Source organism: Carcharodon carcharias, chromosome 2 (assembly GCF_017639515.1).
Source record: "Carcharodon carcharias isolate sCarCar2 chromosome 2, sCarCar2.pri, whole genome shotgun sequence".
NCBI classification, from domain to species: Eukaryota; Metazoa; Chordata; class Chondrichthyes; order Lamniformes; family Lamnidae; genus Carcharodon; species Carcharodon carcharias.
This window is the reverse complement of record NC_054468.1, coordinates 158,007,214-158,032,569: the sequence shown is the minus strand read 5'-3', so window position 1 is coordinate 158,032,569 and position 25,356 is coordinate 158,007,214. Positions and strand designations below refer to the sequence as shown.

The following is a 25,356-nucleotide window of genomic DNA, read 5'->3' as shown; positions in this document are numbered from 1 at the left end:
TGTATTTTGATTTCCAAAAGGCATTTGATAAGGTGCCACATAAAGGGTTACTACACAAGATAAGATCTCATTGTATTGGATGTAATATATTAGTATGGATAGGGGATTGCCTAACTAACTGGAAATTGAGGACCAAATATTATGGGGGGGTGGGCGGGTGCAGGTGGCTCGCTCCATGCTCCATGCCAGCCCACTCTGCAGCCATAAAGTGCTGTGGGGCAGCTAAACAAGGGTCAAGTGGGATTTCTGCCCCTCACTGGAGAGTAAGTCTGCCCTCTGGAACTGCCAGCAATCCAATTACTGTGAGAAGGCAGGAGAATGGCACCAACAGTGTTGTTCATTCAAAGAACTGGCACAGACTCCGCAGGCCAAATGGCCTCCTTTTGTGCTGTAACAATTCTTTGATTCTGAACTTCCTCAGAACCATAACATCATATGTACTCCCTTGGAAGCACACATTGACAAGTGTTATTTTCTGGTATTGATCATATATGATTAGGAGATGGGTGGAGCTTAGGAAGGTTCTTTGGTTTCAGTTTATCTGGGTGTTTGCTGAGAGGGTTGTTGCAGTTTTGACCTTGTTTGGTTTGTGGCTCACAGAGAGCCAAATTAAATGACAACTAGATAGACCTGCATTTTAAACAGAGTAAAAAACTAACTCCATCATTGACCATGTAGAATGTGGGTGAAGCTTAATCTTGGACTGATTTTTGTGAGGGAACAGAAGTTTGAAACCATTGGAAGAATCTACAGTGGTTCTCCAGAGAGTCTTGTGCCAAAGAAAGCAACAAGCAGATTAGCGTGTAAGTATTGGAAAAGTAACCAGAAAAAGGGACTGAGGCATCCACGGTCAAGAGATACTAAATTAAAGTTTTACCTCTGAGAATAGCTGGAGCTGAGGGGAATTCACCAGAGGACTGTGGCATACTTATGTGTGATTCCTACATAAGTAAATACCTTTAAGATTGCTGTCTTATGAGAGAATTCTTGGGGGAGGTAAGGAGTAAACATGAGCACACAACATATGCAGTTATAAACCATATTGTTAAGTTAATAGAGGTCACTTTATTTAATTTTTTTCTATACAATAGAGTTTGTATTTTGTTTAAAAAAGTGAAATTTTGTGGCATAGTTCTATTGGTTAAAAAGAAGTGTTTGGATTTTCTTTTAAATGTTAACAATCCCTAACCTGATAGTAACAATACGAATGCAATAGTAGCCCTTCCTAGTTAGTTCTGGCACTGGTACATAGCAGGTTCTGCTTATACAGTTAATAACATCCTGTGTCTTGGGGAAGCCTCTTCTTGCTGCTACTGATAGAATTAAAGTCTCTATTATTCGTTCTTCGAGGCGCAGATGACCACATTCATCATCTGGGGTGTTTGGGAAGGAGACCATTGTATGTGTGATGCATGGCTGAGCGGCTGATTTCTGTGATGTCTCCTTTGAGTGCTGAAGAGCCTTGTGTGGTGTAGAAATTGAGGATAGTGCCATTAATAACAAAGTGCAATTGATTGATTTTACATACAGGCTTACATAGTAGATGGTGCACCACAGTCACAACCTCCATGCTGAGTCTGAGCTTCATCATGCATAATGCTGTCCATTCAGATAGCTGATATTATTGTACATCCATTATCAAAGGTAGTTCATACATGACATGCACTTCTGGCCTGTTTTCTCCTCTTCTGCTGCACTTTGAGTTATTTGTTCATAAACATTCACACAATTCTCTGAGTCACTTCTTGATAGGCGTTTACCAGTTTTAATATGCCTTATCATCATGATTTTAAAAATTGCTAATTTCTGTGAAGATATGGGAGAAAAACTAAGATTAGCAATACAAACAGATGAACCACCCATTTACATTTTCTGTTTACCCACATCTACTTATTCATCAATAGTAATTTACAGAGGGGAATTTGACCATTACGCTCTTTATTGTAATTGCACACAATCTCTGTATTCATAGTATTAAAAGCTACTATTTTGACAAGTATAAAATAAGTGAAAAATTGGTCACCATGAGCCGAATTTTAATCTGGGGGTAGGGTCCCCATGCCAAGTGTAAAAGTTAGCAGCAAGCCTGCCTGCACTTGGCCAGCTTGCCCCACAATGATTTAACGGCTGTTGGACTTTTAATTGGCTTAAAGCGGGACCTCCTCAGAAATGGCTGTCAGTGGTCTTGTCCCAGCGGTACCACAATGAGGGTGCGCAATGCTGGGACTACAGGCAGCCCCCGAAGATGTGCAGCATGGAGCCTCAGCTTACAGGTAACTCCGGGGTCTTGCCAGGGCCAGGCTCAAATGCCCCAGCGACGAGGGTGAGGGGCTGGGATCAACTGCTTTAGGGGAAGGAGATTGCAGTGGATGAAATATCTGAAGGGGAACAGAGTGCCCAACCAGAAGGCAACCCCCAGGCTCAGCCCCAAGGCTCGCTATGTTTTAATGGACAGCCTGGACACTTGGTACCAGCCTCCCCCGCTGCAGATAAAATCCCCAGTGGCATCAGGAGGAGGCTCTTAGGTGGCCATTAATTGGCAGCTTAGAGGCCTGAATTAGCCCACAAGTGAGTGGGCTGCCCATTACCTTCCCCAACACAGGTAAAATACCCATAGGGGCAGGGGGAGATAGGTAGCTGGGCACAGCGCCGCTACCATTTCATCCAATTTTACATCCTGCCTGCCAACCTGTCCCCAGGGGAAGCATAAAGTTCTGGCTCATGACACTATCACACATATGAAGAAAAAGAAGATGCACTATATGTATAAAAACTAGTGACTTTCCTGTGGAACCTTGTAATCAAAATGAAAGGGTTAGAGGTGCAGCCCATTAAGTGGCACTACTATTACAGGTCAGGCAAGAGTTGGACATGCTATAAATATTTACAAAAACAGAATTACCTGGAAAAATTCAGCAGGTCTAGCAGCATCAGCGGAGAAGAACAAAGTTGACGTTTTGAGTCCTCATGACCCTTCAACAGAACTAAGTAAAAATAGAAGAGGGGTGAAATATAAGTTGGTTTAAGGTGGGGGGGTGGGGGGGTGGGGGGAGAGAAGTGGGGGGGGTTGCTGGTTGTAGGGACAAGCAAGCAGTGATAGGAGCAGATAATCAAAGGATGTCACAGACAAAAGAACAAAGAGATGTTGAAGGTGGTGATATTAACTAAGAAAATGTGCTAATTAAGAATGGATGGCAGGGCAAGCAAGGTACAGCTCTAGTGGGGGTGGGGTGAAACAAGACTAAAAGGGCTTAAAAGGTATAGATTTAAAAATAATGGAAATAGGTGGGAGAGGAAAAATCTATATAAATTATTGGAAAAAACAAAAAGGAGGGGGAAGAAACGGAAAGGGGGTGGGGATGGAGGAGGGAGTTCAAGATCTAAATTTGTTGAATTCAATATTCAGTCCGGAAGGCTGTAAAGTGCCTAGTCGGAAGATGAGGTGCTGTCCCTCCAGTTTGCGTTGAGCTTCACTGGAACAATGCAGCAAGCCAAGGACAGACATGTGGGCAAGAGAGCAGGGTGGAGTGTTAAAATGGCTAGTGACAGGGAGGTTTGGGTCATTTTTACGGACAGACCGAAGGTGTTCTGCAAAGCGGTCGCCCAGTCTGCGTTTGGTCTCTCCAGTGTAGAGGAGACCGCATTGGGAGCAACAATTGCAGTAGACTAAGTTGGGGGAAATGCAAGTGAAATGCTGCTTCACTTGAAAGGAGTGTTTGGTCTTGGACGGTGAGGAGAGAGGAAATGAAGGGGCAGGTGTTGCACCTTTTGCGGTTACATAGGGAGGTGCCGTAGGTGAGGGTTGAGGAGTAGGGGGTGATGGAGGAGTGGACCAGGGTGTCCCGGAGGGAGCGATCCCTATGGAATGCTGATAGGGGGGGTGAAGGGAAGATGTGTTTGGTGGTGGCATCATGCTGGAGTTGGTGGAAATGGCGGAGAATGATCCTTTGAATGTAGAGGCTGGTGGCTGGTTACAGGTGGTCGGGAGGTAGTCGGGGGTTTGGAGGGGTCGGGGGTGGTGTGGTGATTGGAGGAGTTAGTTATGAAGTTACCTAGGGTGTTTGACCAGGTGTCAAACTGTCTAACACTTCCTGGGTAACTATCCAAGTAAATGTTCTTATTGAGAAACTGTCCCAAGTCTCTGACTCTAGCTCAGAGTTGCAGACATTCACGCAGGATCACTGGGAGCAGGGGAATTGCACATCAGAAGTTTAAACTTCCTGGGTTTAACCTTTCCTGGGAAATTCACACATTGGTCTGCAGAGTCCTGATGCACATCTTCCGTCGGACGTCTGGTCTCCGACGATCCACAGATCAGAAGATTTGGACTCTTGTATCCAGGAATATTTAATACCAAGTCCTGCCCTTCTTAAAGTAAGGTCTCCATTATTGCCACTACATTTTCATGTTCTGTCTGCGCCTGCAACTCAATTGCAGTAGACTAAGTTGGGGGAAATGCAAGTGAAATGCTGCTTCACTTGAAAGGAGTGTTTGGTCTTGGACGGTGAGGAGAGAGGAAATGAAGGGGCAGGTGTTGCATCTTTTGCGGTTACATGGGGAGGTGCCGTAGGTGAGCGTTGAGGAGTAGGCGGTGATGGAAGAGTGGACCAGGGTGTCCCAGAGGGAATGATCCCTGCGGAATGTCGCAGGGGGGGTGAAGACTCTGTTATCATTTTCATACACAGTAACTTTAATTTAGGAAAAAGACAGAAAATAGTGGAAAAACACAGCAGGTCACTGTGGAGTCACTGTGCTGCATCCCTCAGGCTGATAATTAAGTGGATCGCATGTTTAGAGAGGTGGCCTCACTGCAGCTAAGAAGAGGCAGGCAGAGAGGAAATGGGTGACCGCCAGAGTATCTAAGAGTAACAGACAGGTAGTGCAGGAATCCCTTCTCGCTATCTCGCTCTCTAACCACTTTTCCATTTTGGATACTGGTGAGCGAGATGGTTCCTTAAAGGACTGTAGCAAGAACTAAATTCATAATACCATGGATGGCTCAGCTGTACAGGAGGGGTGGAGGAAAAGTGGAAGGGGTATAGTGATAGGCGATTCCATAGTTAGGGGAGCAGACAAGTGTTTCTGCAATAGATGTGACTGCAGGATGGTATGTTGCTTCCCTGGTGCCAGGGCCAACACAGTGGCTGAAGGACATTCTTTTGTGGGGTGGGAGGGGGCCGGTGAAGGGCCAGAGGTCGTAGTCCACATTGGGATCAATGACATGGGTAGGAAAAGGGAGAGGACCTGAAAGCAGATTTTAGGGAGTTAGAAAAGGAATTAAAAATCAGGACCTCAAGAGCAGTAATCTCAGGATTACTCCCAGTACCACATGCTAGTGAACATAAGAACAGGAAGATTGAGCAATTCAACAAATGGCTGGAGAAATGGAGCAGGTGCGAGGGCTTTAGATTTCTGAGGCAATGGGACTGGTTCTGGGTCAGGCGGGGGTCCTACAAGAAGGATGGGTTAATACTTAACAAGACAGGGACTAATGTCCTTGCGGAGAGGTTTGCTGATACTGTTGGAGAGGGATTAATCTAGATTGACATGGTGGGTGGGAATCTGAGGAAAAATTCAGAGTGGAGGGGAGAAAAACTGGCAATGGGAAGTAGAGAAGTATTAACAAATAAGGGGAATACATCAGGGAGTAGTATCAAGATAGACAGGATACTTGGAGAGTTTGATCGAATTAGAGTAGACAATGATAAGGAATTAGATGGGTTCAGAGTAAGGGGGAAAAGTAAAAAAGCCTAAATCAGGGCTAATGTGCATGTATATGAATGCACTGAGTGTGATTAATAAGATTGGTGAACTACAGGCACAGATTGGCAAATGGAATTATGATAGCATTGCTATAACGGAGACCTGGCTTAAAGAAGAGTAGGACTGGGTGTTAAATATTCCTGGGCACAAGGTGTTTAAGAGAGGCAGGAAGTGATGAAAAGGTGGAGAGTGGGGGGAGTAGCAGTATTGATTAAAGATGGCATTACAGTCCTGGTGAGAGAGGATATTCCAGAGGGGTTATGGATGGCATCTCTCTGGCTAGAGGTAAGGAATGAAAAAGGTGCAATAACATTGATGTAGAGAAAGAAATCTGCAAAGAAATTACAGAGAGGTGCAAGAAATATAGAGTAATTATAATGGGGGACTTCAATTATCCAAATATAGACTGGGATAGGAATAATGCAAAGGGACAAAAGGGGCGTGAGTTCCTGGAATGCGTTCAAGATAATTTTTCTGTTGCTGTATGTTTCCAGTTCAATGAGAGGGAATGCACTGTCAGACCTGGTTCCAGGGAATGAGTTGGCCCAAGTGGATCAAATATCATTGGGAGAGCATTTAGGGGACAGTGACTATAGTATCATAAGGTTTAAGTTGGCCATGGAAAATGACAATGCACAATCCAGAGGAGGGATAATTAATTGAGGGAAAGCCAACTTCAATGGAATGAGAATGCCATCTGAGTTGAGTGAATTGGGATCAAATGTTGGCAGAAAAGATGGTGGCTGAACAATGGGTTACCTTCAAAGAAAAAGTACTATAGGCAATGTCAAGGAATGTTCCTTTGAAGGGAAAAGGTAGGACAAATAAATCCAGAGTGTCCGGGATGACGAGAGAGATAGGGATGAAAATGAAAAGGAATTAGTGCACATATGACCGATATCAAGTAGAAAATACAATGGAGAATTAGGCTGAATATAGAAGGACCAGAGGGGAAGTGAAAAAAAAACTAATAGAAGCAAGGAGAGAGCATGAAAAGAGACAGGCAGCTAATATAAAAGGGAATCCCAAGGTCTTATATAAGCATAAATAATAAAAGGGCAGTAAAAGAAAGAGTAGGGCCGATTAGGGATAAATAAAGGGGACTTGCATGTGGAGGCAGGAGAAATAGTAGATGTAATTAAATGAGCACTTGCATCTGTCTTTACAAAGGAAGAAGATGCTACCCAGGCCAAGGTGAAAGAATTGAGAAGGAGGAGATGTTAGAAAGGCTTAAAAGTAAAAAGGTACCAGGACCGGATGAGATGTGTCCAAGGGTACTGAGGGTAGTGAGAGTGGAAATGGCAGAGGCATTATTGATAAACTTCTAGTCTTCCTTAGACACAAGGGTGGTGCCAGAGGACTGGAGAATTGTGAATGCTACACCCTTGTTCACAATGGAGTGCAAGGATAAAGCCAGCAACTACAGACTAGTCAGTTTGACTTCATGGTAGGGAAACTCCTGGAAACCATGGCATGGGACAAAATCAATAATCACTTAGACAAGTGCAGGATAATTAAGGAAAGCCAGCATGGATTAATTAAGGGAAATCATGTTTAACTAACTTGCTGGAGTTTTTTTGAGGTGGTAACAGAGAAGCTTGGTAAGAGCAACACTGTTGATGTGGTGTTTATGGATTTTCAAAAGGCATTTGATACAGTGCCACACAACAGACTTCTGAGCAAAATTCTAGTTCAAGGAATAAAAGGGAAAGTAGGCACTTGGACAAGAAATTGACTGAGTGACATGAAACAGAGATTAGTGGTTAATGGATGTTTTTCAGATTGGAGGAAGGTTTGTAGTGGAGTTCCCCAGAGTCAGTGTTGGGACCCTTGCTCCTCCTGATATATATCAATGACCTAGACTGTTGTGTTCAGGGCATGATTTCAAAAATTGCAGTTGATATATAAATTGGAAATATTGTCAACTGTGATGAGGATAGTCTTGAACTTCAAAAGGACATAGACATGTGTGAGGTGATTCATTTTGGCAGGAAGAATATGGTGAGACAGTATAAAATAAAGGGAGAAACTCTAAAGGAGCTGCAGGAACAGAGGGACATCAGTGTATATGTACATAAGTCATTGAAAATGGCAGGGCATGTTGAGACAGCTGTTCATAAAGCATATAGTATCTTAGGTTTTATTAATGAAGCATTGAGTACAAGAGTAAGGAGGTCATGTTGGACTTGTATAAGACACTAGTTAGGCCTCATCTGGTGTACTGTGACCAGTTCTAGATGCTATACTTGAGGAAGGATGTGAAGGCATTAGCGAGAGTACAGAAGAGATCCACAAGAATGATTCCAGGGATGAAGAACTGCAGCTATGAGGATCGATTTGAGAAGTTGGAACAATTTTTCTTGGAGGAACAAAGGCTGAGAGGAGACTTGATAGAGGTATTCAAGATCCTGAGGGGTATGGACAGGGTAAATAGTAAGAAACTGTTCCCATTCAAGGGAGCATCAAGAACTAGAGGGCACAGATTCAAAATAACTGGCAAAAGGAGTAAAAGTGATGTGAAGAAAAATTTTTTCATCCAGAGGGTGGTTGGAGTCTGGAAAGAACTGCCTGAGAGGGTGGGTGGGGGCAGGTTTGACTGAGGTATTCAAAATGCAATTGGATTGTCACCTGAAAAGAGAGAATGTGCAAAAATTACAGGGATAAGTTCAGGAAATGGGACTAGGTTGAATGCTTTTTCAGAGAGCTAGTGCAGACTTAATAGGCTGAATGACCTCCTTGTGCGCTGTAAAGATTCTGTGTTTCTGTGATTCTATCTGGCAGGATCTGTGGAGAAAAAAAACAGAATTAACATTTTGAGTCAAATGACTTCTTCGGAACTGAAGAGTGGTAGAAATGTGATGGGTTTTATGGTATTGACAGTGGGGAGGGGCAAAACAAAAACAGAATTACCTGGAAAAACTCAGCAGGTCTGGCAGCATCGGTGGAGAAGAAAAGAGTTGACGTTTCGAGTCCTCATGACCCTTCGATAGAACTTGAGTTCGAGTCCAAGAAAGAGTTGAAATATAAGCTGGTTTAATGTGTGTGTGTGGGGGGTGGGGGGGAGGCGGAGAGAGAGAGAGAGAGGGAGAGAGAAGTGGAGGGGGGGTTGTGGTTGTAGGGACAAACAAGCAGTGATAGAAGCAGATCATCAAAAGATGTCAACAACAATAGAACAAAAGAACACATAGGTGTTAAAGTTGGTGGTATTATCTAAACGAATGTGCTAATTAAGAATGGATGGTAGGGCACTCAAGGTATAGCTCTAGTGGGGGTGGAGGGAGCATAAAAGATTTTAAAATATTTAAAAATAATGGAAATAGGTGGGAAAAGAAAAATCTATATAATTTATTGGAAAAAAAAGGAAGGGGGAAACAGAAAGAGGGTGGGGATGGAGGAGGGAGCTCAAGACCTAAAGTTGTTGAATTCAATATTCAGTCCGGAAGGTTGTAAAGTGCCTAGTCGGAAGATAAGGTGTTGTTCCTCCAGTTTGCGTTGGGCTTCACTGGAACAATGCAGCAAGCCAAGGACAGACATGTGGGCAAGAGAGCAGGGTGGAGTGTTTAAATGGCAAGCGACAGGGAGGTTTGGGTCATTCTTGCGGACAGACCGCAGGTTTTCTGCAAAGCGGTCGCCCAGTTTACGTTTGGTCTCTCCAATGTAGAGGAGACCACACTGGGAGCAACGAATGCAGTAGACTAAGTTGGGGGAAATGCAAGTGAAATGCTGCTTCACTTGAAAGGAGTGTTTGGGTCCTTGGACGGTGAGGAGAGAGGAAATGAAGGGGCAGGTGTTGCATCTTTTGCGTGGGCATGGGGTGGTGCCACAGGAGGGGGTTGAGGAGTAGGGGGTGATGGAGGAGTGGACCAGGGTGTCCCGGAGGGAGCGATCCCTATGGAATGCTGATAGGGGGGGTGAAGGGAAGATGTGTTTGGTGGTGGCATCATGCTGGAGTTGGCGGAAATGGCGGAGGATGATCCTTTGAATGCGGAGGCTGGTGGGGTGATAAGTGAGGACAAGGGGGACCCTATCATGTTTCTGGGAGGGAGGGGAAGGCGTGAGGGCGGATGCGCGGGAGATGGGCCGGATACAGTTGAGGGCCCTGTCAACAACCGTGGGTGGAAAACCTCGGTTAAGGAAGAAGGAGGACAGGGGAGGGGCAGGTGGAACAAAAGGTGAGGCCTGGAATAGATCAGAGGATTGGAGAGCTTAAATAACAAAGAATTCATGAAACAAAAGACAAAGGGAGTGGTAATGGTTATGTAAATAAACAATATATTGGTTCAAGGTGAGTGTTAATGACAGAACAATGAATAGCTCCGTCTAAAAGCAACAAAACATGAAAACAAGATAAAGACTGGCACTTGACAAAAAAATCAAAATGGAGGACATAGCTCATGGTCTGAAGTTGCTGAACACAATGTTGAGTCCAGAAGGCTATAAAGTGCCTAATCAGAAGATGAGGTGCTCTTCTTTGAGTTTGTGTTGAGCTTCACTGGAACATTGCAGCACGCCAAGGATAGAAATGTGAGTGTGAGAGCAAGCAAGTGAATTAAAATGGCAAGCAACTGGAAGGTCAGAGTCATGTTTGCAGACTGAGCGGAGGTATTGCGCAAAGTAGTCAACTGAGTCTGTGTTAGAACTCGAAACTTTAACTCTGTTTCTCCCTCCACAGATGCTGCCAGACCTGCTGAGTTTTTCCAGCATTTTCTGTTTTTATTAAGTTGCAAGAAGTACAAGTAAATCACTACTTCACCTGAAAGGAGTGCTTGGAGCCTTGGATAGTGAGTAGAGAGGGGGTAAAAGGGTAGGTGTTACACTTTCTATGATTGCATGAGAAGGTGCCGTGGGAAGGGGATGAGATATTGGGGTGATAGAGGAGTGGACCAGGATGTGTGGCGGGAACAGTCCCTTTGGAATGCTGATACGTGAGGGGAGAGGAGGATATATTGCTGTGGTATCATGCTGGAGGTCGCAAAAATGATGGACGATGATCCTTTGAATGCGGAGGTGGTTGGGGTGGAAAGTGAGGACAAGGGGAACCTATTACAGTTTTGGGAGGGAGCAGAAAGGGTGAAAAAATTGTGGGAAATGAGTTGGACACAGTTGAGGGCTCTGTCAGCCAAAGTGGGAGGGGTGAGATGCACTCCGGAGGCTCCTGCGCTACATGCCTGGTCTTTCTTGACTGCCTGTTGATCACCCATTCCCTATCTCCCAGCATACTATTTAAATGCAGAGTAACCAAATTTATAAACGTGCTATCCATGAAGCTCCCAACTTTGCGAATGCACCACAGAGACATCAGCTGCTGCTTAAGCTACAAAACCTGGCGCTTGAGCTGCTGCAGCTGATGACACTTTCTGTACATATAGTTACCCAGGACATAAGAAGCATGCCAGAGTTCCCACATGAAACTAGATTTGCACTCCAGGGGTTGAAACTGCTCTGCCATTCCCCTATCAGGTAATAAAACTTACTACTTGGAAAAAATAACCACTCACCAGCTAATCTCTTTTGCTGGTGGCACTCAGATATAGGGAGGTTAATTGAACTGTTTGACTTAACCTTTTTTGTCCAAACCAATTGAAATTTTAAATTTCATCGGTTCTTAGATTAATTCCCTGGGCAGGATGTTCTAATTGGAATGTGGGCGCGCACCCGAGCGTGAAATTGCATGTGATGACATCGGGCGAGTGCCCAACATCATTGTGCACTTGTGCAGTAATTTGGCCAGCAGGCGCATGCGAGAGTCAGCGGCATGCCCGCCGACAATTAAGAGGCCTGTTAAGGCCATTAGTCAATTAATTAACCTGTATTCTTTGCTGCCCGTCCAAAATTACGGTTAGCGGTGGCGGGGTGGATGACGAATTGGCCTTTGGATTTTTGAAGAAACCTCATCCACAGGCAGGATGAGATTTCTGTCATTAAATTAAAAAAAAAAATTTGGGGGCAGAATTTTTCAAATCTACACGTTAAGGTGAGTGAGCCCACTGTGTGGACATTTTTACCAGAATTTTTAAAAATTTATTCATTGGCTTAAAATACTTCAGCTCCCTGAGGCAGATCTCAGCGCTTGCCCGCCTCCCGACCCTATCCCAGCAGTACTGAGCTTCTCAGTATGCCTTTCACACTGGCTGGCTGTTAATCAGCCAGCCAGCGTGAAATCGTGAACGGGAGCCGATCGCGAGCAGCGGGCCGTTTCCTGGCTACACCCAATGACCCAAGAATCCTGTCCCCTAACTTTGGAAAAAGGGAAACAAAGCTACAATACTCACTAGCTAATGAACTCGTGGCCTTTCTGCAATGTTTTCCTCCTTCATTTCAATGATTGCAGCCTGCTTCACTCTGCTCCTGACCTGCTGCACAGTGATTTCCTTTTGATTCACTCAGCTCCCAGCCTGCTTCACACTGATCCCTTGCTATTTCACAGTAATCCTGGTCTACTTCACTTTGCTCTCGACTTGCTTCACAATGATTCTCATCTGCTTCACTCAGCTCCTGAACTACTTCATAGTAATCCCAGTTTGCTTCATTCTACTCCCAGCCTGCTTCACACTGATCCCTAGCTACTTCACACTGATCCTGACCTGCTCTACTCGGCTCCCAACCTGCTTCACAGTGATCCACTCTGCCCAACCCTGCTCCTGTCCTACTTCATAGTAATTCAGGTCTGCTTCACATTGCTCCCGGTCTGCTTCACAGTGATCTGTGCTGCATCTGTTCCATCTTCTCTTACCTCCAGTTCTTGCAACATAAGGAGATTAAAATGTTAGTCTTGCATATCTATTTGTGGCCGTACTTATCACACATAATGATCTTATTAGCTTGCCATAGCAGATTTCTTCCGGTCTGACATCTTTTTACAAATATCTTGCCAGCTCCTGCAGATTGCTTTGACAATCTTCTGCTATGCTTGCTGTATCTAACACTTCTGGCAAGACTATCAGTCATTCCCATACAATCTATCTCTGTATCCCTTCATTATTTCCCACAAAGATTGCAGCACCTGGTCAGTCACTGGACATCTCCATCTGGAGGGGTTCATTTTCCAGGAATTACTGCAATTTCTCTGTCACATGAATTAATCTAGTTAATGGAATTGTAACACACTAGATGCCTACATGTAGTATTGGGGTGAGCAGGCAGTATTTTTAATTGCAGCATCCTTTGCTGTGGCTGTTTATTTTGGTGACATGAGGAAAAATATTTTTATGCAGTAAAGGATTGGGATCTGGAATATATTCCTTGAGTACGGTGGAGGATAGATTCAATCGTGACTTTCAAAAGACAATTGGACAATTATCTGAACAGAAGAAATTTGCAGGCCTCTTGCAGAGACCCAGCATGGACACAATGGGACAAATGGCCTCTATCTATGCTGTAACCATTCTATGACTCAACTACATGCCACGTCTTTAAAAAGAAGGATTTCTGGTTAAAGACCCCTGGTAGAGGTAAGAAGGGCTGAAATGTACATTGATTCCTGAGGCTCCAACAATCACTGGAATGGAAAAGAAATCTGGGAAGGTTGCTCCCTGAGTCTCTGACATTTATCTGGAAGGTCCTGCTGTGAGATATGAGGGACTGAAAGTGAGGTGATGTCTTCTAAGGACATGATGAAGAGGCCAGCCTTTTAAACCATGTATGCATGAATTAATATATGAACATACGAGTTTGGAGCAGGAGCAGGTTATTCAGCCCCTTGAACCTGCTCTACCATTCAATAAGATCATGGCTGATCTGATTGTGCCCTCAACTCCACATTCCACCTACCCCCAACAACCTTTGACCCACTTGTTAGTCAAGAATCTATCTACCTCTGCCTTAAAAATATTCAATGCCTCTACCACTCTCTGGAGAAAAGAGTTCCAAAGACTCACAATCCTCAGAGAAAATATTCTCCTCGTGTCCATCTTAAATGGGAGACCCCTTATTTTTAAATAGTGTCCTCTAGTTCTAGTTTATCCCACAAAGGGGAAATTCTTTTCAGCATCAATCCTGTCAAGTCCTCTCAGGATCTTGTATGTTTCAACAAGATCACTTCTCATTCTACTGAATTCCAGTAGGTACAGGTCCAGCCTGTCTAACCTTTCCTCATAAAATAACACTCATAATATAAGACTGGATGTGGCTGAGGAAGTCAGCAGCAGGAGTGTAGTCCCTTGAACCTGGATATAGTGGCCCAAGAGGTTAAAGGACCTCAGGAGAGCAGCAAAGGTGAGTGGCATAACACTTTTAAGTGCCAAACCCAACAATGACTTTTCCAGCTTTCTTTTGCACTCCTCAGAACAACACACTTTGCAGCTGCACTCGTTCCTCTCTCTAGGTACTTCCTCACATCCCCATCAAACAGAAAATACTGACACTCACCCTCATCTTTGTACTATCTTACATCAATGCATCACAGTCACCACCCACAAATGTTGTCCTTCCATTCTCTCTACACAATCCATTTCTCACTCACAACTTTCTGCTTTATCTCCTCAAAGAGAGAAGAAGAGAGCACAACCTCTAAGAAAAGGCAGAGAACCAAGCAGAAGGATGGTGGCCCTCCAACGATAGCCAGCTTGGTGACCCACCTGGCTCACTGGTAAGGGGCTCTTGTTTCAGGAGGTTGCAGATGTCAGCAACGACCTGCTGTGAAAGGCTATGCCACTTGAGGCACTGGTACTCACACGTGTTGAGAGAGCTGATCCTCTGCCTGTACACCCAGTGTTAGGATTTTGCCTTTTCCAAACTAGCTCACTATGTCCATCTGCGGAGTAGTATAAGCCAGAAGAGAAGTCAGAAGTTACAAATTACCTGTTATGCAGTGAAATCAAGTCTCAGAAGAGCTCTGAGCATCAACCTCTCACCTAGGCAGGTTTACAACTAAAGAGGGCGGAATCGTCCCAGATTTGCACTACATGCCGTAGCGGCCGGGAAAAATGTTGTTTTACCCACTGGCCACAATGGCAGCTTTTCACACCATACTGTCCCGTTCCTGCCTCATTAATTATGCAGCCTTGGGTACATGCCATCTCACTTGCAGGCAGTCTTCCATTTGCCCATTTGTCATTACCTCCCCACTTCCTCACAGGGCAACATATTTAAACTGAAGCCACATGCACACTTCTCAATGCTTGCAGCCCAGGACTGCTCCTGTGAAGACATGGCCCCAAAAGCCAAGAAGAATGCAGCCCCTCTATTCAGTGACACATCCCTGGGACAACTTCTGGACACTATGGGGGCCTGCCGTGATGTCCTGTACCCCTGCTCTGGCCACAAGAGGCTCATCAGTCTCACCACTCTGGGTTGGGAGGCAGAAGTGGTCAGTGCCAATGCTGCACTCAAGAGGTTGACCATCTAGTGCAGAAAACTGATGAATTGTCTCATCCATGCAGCCAGAGGAAAGGACCATCCCCTCACTCTAAACTCATACACTCATAAGGCCATTCACTGGCTCTCACTCACTGCCAGCTCAAGGGACATCACCACTCGCTCTCTCACACACACCCTCACATCTCCATCTGGCCTCATCTCCTCTAGAGACTGCCTCCTTAACCCCCCCCATCTTGAGGCCACTTGCACGGATCAACATGTTCTCCCCTTCTCCCCTTTTCGCAAACAAGCCCTAGCCCTGCAGCTGTTGAAAAGCCACCCCCGCCTTATGGCTGATCTGATAGCTGATAGGTAAAGACCTGCCAGTCAGCCCTCTTAAAAGTGATGTGGTGCTGCCTGCAAAGCTTGGCGCTGCTGACCATGAGTGCTGCCCAGAGCAAGATAAGCAAACAAACCTCGAAGTCCTGAGCGAAGTGCAGCTCGCCAGGTGCATATCGCTTATGTACAGTTGTGAAACTTGTCAGCATGATGTTCCTGGATGATCCAGCATGGGGGTGGAGGGGGCTGGGGGATGATTCCAGTGAGCAGAGATTATAGTTAGATGCAAATCTTTTTAAATTATGTTCCCGGCGTGTGGTGGTGGGCATTGCAGCCCGCCACTGATGGGTAGAGCAGACAATCACAAATTGGTTTCACGATAGTATGAAAATCGATTTTTGGTCTTCTTGCCATATTGCCACCCCCCCCCCCCCCCCCCCCCCCCCCCCTCCAGGCCACCATGATGCCCAACGCCAATGGGGCCAGAAAATTCCAGCCTCGGTTTCGCTCCTTGAATGCTTCCCAACCTTTCAGTTTCACTGAAAAAGCACTTCCCATTGTACTATCAACAGATCAACCCTGGTGGGTTCCAAACAGGTCAGGAAACCTGTGCTATTGCCATCAAGACCAGAATTTTGTGTTAAATCCTGAGTTAATTGAGGATTTAAACATTTTAATTTCTTACCCAACTTCTCCAAAGGGGTACTCCCCCCTTGCCTGAAAGCCTGCCAGGTTAAACCCAGAAGTGGGTAAGGGATTAGAACCCAAAACCACTTTTGGGGCTTTTACATTCAATTAAATTTCTGTCCATTATTGCAGTTTACCAATGATGGTTCATATTATTGATTCTGCTTCATAATTCAGTGGTTACATGTATAAGCACTAACGTGCACATTTTAGCACAGTTCCAATAACCAATAAAATGGGGCATAGACCAACTTGTTTAATAATAAATAACTATTGCTTAATATTTGAGTTAACTCCAAAGTAGTGTTGAAATAATAATTTCCATGCTATTATCTCTTGAGTGTGATTGCAAAATAAATAATTTATTAGCAAGTGTTTATACTTGGGGCCCACATCTGCTAGGAATTGAACTAAAACTAATTATCTCACATAGCATGGCTAAATCTGTCATTCTATAATCTGGGGTAAATTTGAACCCATGTCCTAGGGTGGAATCGTCCCAGATTTGCACTAAGTGCGGTAGTGTACAATGGCAGCTTCTCACGCCGTAAAGTCTAAAACTGGCCACATTAACTATGCATTCCTGGGAAACACACCATTTCAATAGTGGGAGCACTCCCATTCGCCCACCACACCATCACCTCGCTGCTTCATCATGCCAAGCACCACATTTAAAGTTCAGCCATGCCTACATCTCAGTGCTTCCAGCCCAGGACTGTTGCTCAGAACACATGGGCCTGAAAGGCATAAAAACTGCAGCCCCCAGGTCTCTCATACACCTTGTGGATGCAGTGGAGGCCTGCCATGATGTCCTCTACCCCCGCTCTGGCTGCAGGGTGGGCAGAAACATCACCTAGCTGGCTTGGGAGGCGGTGGCAACAGTGGTCAGCACCAACGCCCTGCAAAAGAGGACAGCTACCCAGTGCCGCAAGAAGATGAATGCTCACCTTCATTCTGCCAGGGTAAATCACTCTTCTCATCACTCTCAACTCACACACTCACAAACCAATCACACATCCACAGGGCCCTCACTCACTGCCAGTTCAAGGGACATCACTATTCACTCTCACACACTCACCTTCATTGTCCTAATCCCGTCCATGAGACCACTCACCATGCATACGTGTCAGGCACACTTATCATCTGGCCTGCAATGTGCCCTGCTTACATTCTCTCCATCTCTATTCATGCAGGACACGCTGACACACAAGAGGAAGAGGTTGCAAACTGCTGGAGGAATGCCTGAAATCAACATCCTCACAGACTTTAAAAACAGAGCCATCCAGCTAGCCAGCGATGATCTGGACTGGTCTTGTGCTGTCGGTGAGGTCAGTGGTGCTCTACCAAGTAAGGATCCAGCAGCGGAACATCCATCAGACAACCATGCTGTGAGTGATGTGCCCTGTTTCACTGGCCACTGTCAATCCCTAATTGTCTCCCCCTGCTTTCTCAGGCACATCTGGGAAACTGCCAATGGAGTCCACAATCCAGGGCTTCTAAGCAAGCCCTGAAGAAACCTATGAAGAGGAATCTGAAGGCACCCGCCCTGAAGTCCCATCACAGCACTCCCACACCCTCCACCAGCACAGAGACACACACCTCAGTGGGACCTAGCTTTAGAATAGTCTCAGCATCACAGTCTGGTGAGCACATCGCACTGTCTGATCCACAGCAGGCAGCGGCAGGGAATTCCCAGTTGTCCAGCACTCGGGAGGATTGCTGAAGGCCAGAAATTTGCTGAGTCCGAGTCAGATGACGAGCCTTTGGATTTAGCCATGTCTGAATTGCTAGAGCTGCAAAGGCAAGCTCGGGAACATCAGGAAGGGATGTCCACTGCACTTCTCAGGTCCCAGATGGAAAGATCAGCTCAAAATTTTCAAATCCCAGTAAAAATCAGTAATACTGGCACCAGTACAAAACCAGTTCGAACAGGTTTTATTGGCACCTTCATTTCCAAGCTTTTCCTTTTGGGATTGCAAGGCACGATGGTGGTGTCTGTTCGTCTGCTGGCTGATGTGATAGCACCAGCATGCCAACGCACCAAGGTCAACGCTGGTAGGATGGCAGCCATTGTGCAGACCTTGGTCCAGGATGTTGTTCCTGCACTGCTGTGTGGGCTGAACTCCATTGCTGACATCATAGTTGGCCTCCAACATTGTGTTTGCGAGTGGGCAAGAGAGTGGGCAGCACTTGACCCCACCCCGCCACAATGCACCTCAACTGCAGGGCAGCCCTTGCCCACCATGCCTCCCACCCCAAGTTGCCTCAATCGCAGGACAGTCCTTGCCCACCATTCCACTCCCTCCTGGCCACAAGTCACCTCAGTCGCAGTTTGCCTTTGCCACCCCCCGGCAAGTCACCTCAACCTTGAAGTCCAACAGGTGACTCTCGCTAGCGCTGCACAACGTCACTGTGCACTTGCCTCCAAGTTCTCCTCAAAGTGCAGCCCACAAAGTGCATGCATATATGTTGTGAAATGATCCAGCAAGTGGAGGGGGTTGGGGGGGGAGTATGGGGTGATTCTGGCAGGCTGGCCTTATCATGATATGCATGTGTATTACAATGAGGTTTCCGATGTCCGATGGCAGGAAACAAGGCCCACCATTGACGGCCTGAGCGGATGACCGCAAACTGGTTTCATGACGTTGTGAACCCTATTTTTGGCCTTCGCCATATTGTCCGCTTACGCCACCAAACATACCCAACACCAGCAGGTGCAGAAATCTCTGCCCCTAGAGTTGTAAGGCTAGTGCAGAAACAAATATTTTATCACATTTTTTTCTATTTCCCAAATCAGTCTTTCTAATTAAGATTGTCAAATTGTGGATTGAAGCTTATTGTGAATGTGAACTTTTAGAAATTAGATTAGGACTGTCCAATTCTATTTTGCATACAGGGCCCCAAAGAAATTAAACTGAATTCTTGGCCTAGGCCCTAGATGAAAAAAAAATTACTGTTTTAAAGGTGCCTTACCAAATCCATCCTGCTATATTAAGTAGATATTAATGTGCCAACTAAGTGTCTTGAGGTTTGAAACTAATTTGTGCAGAATATCTTGCAGCATTTCTACGAAGGCCTACTTGAAGTTTTGCAGAATGGGAGACCAGGATAGTGAGCTTCCTGTTGGTGCTGGGTGTCACCAATTGCATGCACAAGGCTCTATAGGCCATCACATCAATGAGGAGCGATATCACAAACCCAAGAGCTACTATTCAGTCAGTCAATGTGCAGTTGGTGTATGACCACATGAAAAAACTTAACTTGGTGAATGGCTGCCATTCAGGCAGTGCAGGGGTGAGTGGATGAATGAATGAATGGGCAGGTTGGTAAAGTGGGTGAGATAAGTGAGTTGGATGGATGAGGCAAGTGGATAGATGGATTGGGTGGTGAGGTGGTAGATGGGGACAGTGGCAGATGGGTGAGGTGGTAGGTGGGTAAGGTGGGAGCTGGGTAGGGTGGCAGGTAGGTGAGGTGGCAGGTCCATAGGGTGGCAGATGGGTGATGCAGTAGATGGGTAGAGTAGTGGGTAGGTGAGATGGCAGGTGGGTAGGATGTCAAATGGGTAAGGTGGCAAGGGAGTAGGGTGGGCGAGGTGGCAGATGGTGACGTGGCAGTCAGGTCTGGAGGATAGTCAGGAGTATCAATGTGGTTAATTGGGATGTCACTAATAGTGATTGGGGGGTCAGTTCTGGAGTAACCAAAGAATTTGTCTCAGTTTTTTTCTGTCCAGCCTTTCCTGGGTAACTATGAAGGTAAGTAAATTGGAACTGCCCAAAATCAGAGTCAGAGACATTTGTGGAGGGTCCCGGGGAGCAGGGGAATTGCCCATTGGAAATTTTAACTTCCTGGGAAATTCCCACGCAAGACAGCGTATCAAGACTTCTGCAGAGTCCCGACGTGCATCTTTTGTTATACATCTGGTCTCCGACAGTTCGGAAACCAGAAGATTTGGGCCATTGACTGATATTTCCATTTTTAAATGGAAATGTGCAAAGTTAATTAAAATCATCAATGTTTTATTAATATCTACCACCCAAATCATTGTTAATTTAATAGAATTCACAACCTTTCTTAATTGATATATCCAAAGCATCTACTGTATTCAACTAAATGGAACAGGCTTGGGTGCAGTTTTTCCTTATTGCACTCAAGTGGTATTTCTTTAATTTAATGAATTTTTACAATAAATCCTAAGAAACTTTAAACAGCATTAAAAATTTGTTGTCTGTAAGCAAATCAGCATTAAAACAGATAATTCCTTTTCCTACATTGGGACCAAATTATTCTGCAGTAAATTAAATAGCGGAAATCTGAACATTCCGAACTATTTTGAAAGCAAGTTAAATTGATAACTGCAGCTGCTTTTGCCAGTTAATTCAAATACAAACATGATAGAAATATAAATATGGAATGTACTTTATCTGCACTGTAGAACATATTGTTATTATCACTATCGCTATGATATCAAATGGTTCTGCTATATATAATCGTCACTGTTGGTTTCCCTTCATTATTGAAGATGGACATTTCTTACATGTGTAGAGTCATATGTTATGCTTTCTAACTTGGGTGCAGTGCCTGATTGCAGACCTGCATGGCTTTCCACAGTGCGGGCAAGGATTAATTCTCTGACTTTGTTGCAAAGACCCAGTCTTTCTAGTGTGCCTTTTTTACTTAGCTGCCTGTATTCTTTGCTGTTCAAAGAAAACAATGCCGCTTCTTGAGGTTGTTCCCTTTCTTGTGCATTTTGCTCCCAGTTTGTGGTGGACATGCCTTTTAATCTAGGCCTATCTTGCAAGTGGTGTCTGCCTTCGGGATTTTATCATCAGTCATGCATACTAACTGTCCACTCCATCAGAGCTAGGCTCTGATGATGAGTGCTTCAATTCCAGGCATTTCTACTCTTTGCAGTAACTCAGTGCTGGGCACTTTGTCCTCCCACTTGATGTCGATGAGGTTCTGAATGCTTCTCAAGTGGTACCTGTCCAACTGTTTAATGTGCAGTGGTGGTGAGTTAACTGGGAATCCGGATTGCTGCGCCAACATGCACTTTTTCCATGCTATGCAAAGTAGTTTTAGAGGCTCTAATGATCTTTCCTTCACATGACTGACCAGGAATCTCTCTCGGTCTTACCGCCTGCCATTGGCATGTGTTGAAAGGATTTGCACATTGATACTCAACCTGCTTGACCATATTATGAATGTGCCTTCCTTGGCTAACAAGTCTTGGGATGGAATTTGAGCCCAGAGCTCCTGGCTCAGAGGCAGGGATGCTACCTACTGCGCCAGAAGGCCTCCTGCTTAATAGGTAGTAAATTGTAAATTTCAGCCGGCAGTAGCAGGACATTTAAATTTATCCAAGTTTGCATAATAAACAAATATGAAAGCATGTTAAATCCTTTGTGTGTCCTCCAATTTATGCCTAATAATACACAGCATGTAGCTCATTTTCCAGTTTTTAGTACACTATAAACAGTAATGTTAATTGCATCTGAGTCTTTCCAAGAAAAGCAAATACACCACCAGTAATTGAAGCTTCGCCTTGATTAGTGCGTAATAATTTAAGACCATAAGATGTAGGAGCAGCCCATCGAGTCTGCCCCACCATTCAATGAGATCATGGCTGATCTCATAATCCTCAACTCCACTTTACTGCCTTGTCCCCATAACCCTTGATTCCCTTACCGATTAAAAATTGGTCTATCTCAGCCTTGAATATACTTAACAACCCAACCTCTACAGCCCTCTGCGATAAAGAATTCCACAGATTCACTATTTTCTGAGAAAAGAAATTCCTCCTCTTCTGTCTTAAATGGGCAACCCCTTACTTTGAGATTATGCCCTCTGGTCCTAGACTCTCCCACAAGGGGAAACAACCTCTTGGCATCTACCCTGTCAAGCCCCCTAAGATTCTTATATATTTCAATAAGGTCACCTCTCATTTTTCTAAATTCTGATGAGTACAGGCCCAACCTACTCAACTGCTCCTCATAAGAAAATCCCTCCATACCCAGGATCAACCTAGTGAACCTTCTCTGGACTGCGTCCAATGCCAATATATCTTTTCTTCGATAAGGGGACCAAAACTGTTCACAGTATTCTAGTTGTGGTCTAATTAGTGCCTTGTATAGTTTTAGCAAGACTTCCCTATTTTTATACTCCATTCGCTTTGAAATAAAGGCCAACATTCCATTTGCCTTCCCTATTACCTGCTGAATCTGTATGCTAGCTTTTTGTGTTTCATGCACGAGGACCCTTAAATCCCTCTGTGCTGCAGCAATCTTTCTCCATTTAAATAATATTCAGCTCCTCTATTCTTCCTGCCAAAGTGCATAACCTCACATTTTCCCACATTATATTCCATCTGCCAAGTTTTTGCCCACTCACTTAACCTGTCTATGTCCCTCTGTAAACCCTGTCATCCTTACCACTTGCCTTCCCACCTTTTTTGTGTCATCCACAAACTTGGTGATAGGGCATTCACTTCCCTCATCCCATTCATTGATATATATTGTAAATAATTGTGGCCCCAGCATTGATCCCTGTGGCACTCCACTAGTTAATTATGTGCTGCTATCCTGAAAATGCCCCCTTATCCCAACTCTGTCTTCTATTAGTTAACCAATCTTTTAACCACTCCAATATACTACCCCTAACACCATGGGTTCTTATTAAGTAGCCTTATATACGGTAACCTTTAAAATGCCTTTTGGCATTTTCATGTGTAGTAGTCATCAGCACACTCCTGGATTGCAGTGAGACCTGGACTGTGTATCAGCGACATATAAGAGTGCAAGAGGAATTCCAGGAGCACTTCCTCCACGGCATCCTTCGATTCAAAGGAAGGACTGTCAAACATATGCCAGTGTCCGTCTTGAAGCTAGCTCCGCAAGCATTCAGGCAAAACTCCTGCAAAATCAACTATGATGGACTAGACATTTGTCCGTATAGCCAAAAATCATTTTCCCCGCCAGGTCATGTTTTCTCAATGTTTAAGTGGCAAAAGTTCCAGCGGAGGACAAGGAAAACATATCACAGACACTCTGAAACTCTCCTTGAAACACGGCAGCATTAAGATTAATGACTGAGGAACTTGTTCGGAATGGCAACAATTTGTCTATCAAATTGCATTACGCTTTGTGTCCCAATATCTTAATGATGAGGCAAAGTGGTGGCAGAGAAGGAAAAACAAGGGAGCAAATCCTGCACTTTGGATCCCACTACCTTGTGGGACACATGTGTCCCTTGTGGGTCTAAAACTGGTTTGATCAGTTACATGGCAGAAGCTCACCACCCCGAGTAGATGTCGTCCTCAAACTGGGGGACAGCCAGCAATGACGATTTTTAAAGATCTTGGGCTGGATTTTACAGGGAACCATATTCCCCCTCACCACCCTGTCCCCTGAATGAAATGTCAGTCAGTCCAGCCATCCAAAACCCAGCAGCCCTGCAGTGAAATTACTTTGGGAGCAACCTTAATTGCCTTAATCTGATTGGCTCTGCAGTTCCAATAGTACCAGGATTGAGCAATGCCCCCTTCTGGGAATATAGGCAACCCCTGAAGAAGAAGACTGATGGGGCTGAGCCTTAAAGGTAAGCCTGGGAATTTGGACATGCTTGGCTGGCAGACCCAAGTGAGGGGGGATGGGCGTGTGGGGGCTAGGTTTGAGACCAGGGAGACTTGAAGAGGGGAATGCCTCAAGGGGAATGGGCACAAGTGAAACCATCAACCCCCCGCACTCCCAACCCCTTTTGCATTTTTGTTCACTGCTCAACTTAATTCATAGAGCAATCCTAGTGTCAAGCTGTGTTGAATTCACTCTAGTCTATAAGAGTTTATGGGTTGAATTTAATGAAAGTGATGTGGGTCTTGTTGGAAACTGGTGGAAATCCCAGATCATTTTTCTCCAGGAGGCCTGATAACATTACCAAGTAATCAGGCACTTACTTAGAAAGCGTTGGGCCACCAACTTGATCCAGTCCCTAGTAGGGTAGGAATCTCAACCCCCGAGAGCTGTTGAACAATCAGAAACCAGCAGCTCTGCAGTACCAGCAGCACCACTGGAACAGATGGCCAATGCCGGTATTACACAGGCCTGCAGGAGGGATTGGCTACAGATCCTCAGCTAGAGGTGAATGTGGGTGGGATGGAGTAGCAGGATTCGCCGGGTGGGGTGGAGGGAGGGGGGATATCAGTAAGGGCAGGGGGATGGCTTCCTGCAGGAACCCACCTTTCCTTCTGCCAGGCAGACTCCAGTCAATTGGGCACAGAATGATCGTGAACAAGGACTCACACCCCGGCCCCAGTAGGTCACTGGCAAACCTGATGGGGTTTTCTGGGTGCCCTCATCCTGGATGGCAAGTCTGCTGCTGGTTACCAGTGGCAGCCAGATGAGGAAATGAAACAGGATGGACAACCTGGCATCAACCTAGGCACCAGAATTGACAACGGAAAACTCAGCTCTGTCAACCCTGCAAAAGTCTTCCTTATTAACGTCTAGGGGCTTGTACCAAAATTAGGAGCACTGTCACAGACTAGTCAAGCAACAGCCTGACATTGTCATACTCAAGGAATCATATCTTATAAAGAATGTCCCAGACAGCACCATCACCATCCGTGGACATCCCCTGTTCTACCAGCAGGACAGACCTAGTAGAGGTGGTGGCACAGCGGTATACAATCGGGAGGGAGTTGCTCTGGGAGTCCTCAACATCGACTCAGGACCCCATGAAGTCTCATGGCATCAGGGTCAAAATGGGCAAAGAAATTTCCTGCTGATTGCCACATACCGACCCCCAACAGCTAATGTACCAGTATTCATCCATGTTGAACACCACTTGGATGAAGCACTGAGGGTGGCAAGGCCACAGAATGTACCCTGGGTGGGGGACTTGGATGTCCATCACCAAGAGTAGCTCGGTAGCATTACTGACCGTGCTGGTCGAGTCCTAAAGGACATAACTGCTAGACTGGGTCTGCGACAGGTGGTGAGGGAACCAACCAAGAGGGAAAGTGTACTTGATATCATCCTCACCAACCTGCCTGCCGCAGATGCATCTGTCCATGACAGTATTGGTAGGTGTGACCACCGCACAGTCCTGTGGAGACAAACTCCCATTCTTCACATTGAGAATACCCTCCACCATGTTGTGTGGTACCACCACCATGCTGAGTGGGATAGATTTTGAACAGATCTAGCAACTCTTGACTGGGCAACCATGAGACACTGTGCGCCATCAGCAGCAGCAGAATTGTACTCAACCACAATC

General features: G+C 45.3%; 1 long non-coding RNA gene across 1 annotated transcript; it reads right to left on the bottom strand.

The window, feature by feature from the left end:
* Positions 1-1,131: 1,131 nt before the first annotated feature.
* LOC121275427 lies at positions 1,132-12,252 on the bottom strand. The gene is made up of 4 exons (XR_005942419.1): positions 12,036-12,252; positions 8,392-8,547; positions 2,903-2,984; positions 1,132-1,806 (listed from the first exon to the last, which is right to left on the bottom strand). It is a non-coding gene; the product is annotated as an uncharacterized LOC121275427 (long non-coding RNA).
* Positions 12,253-25,356: the final 13,104 nt, after the last annotated feature.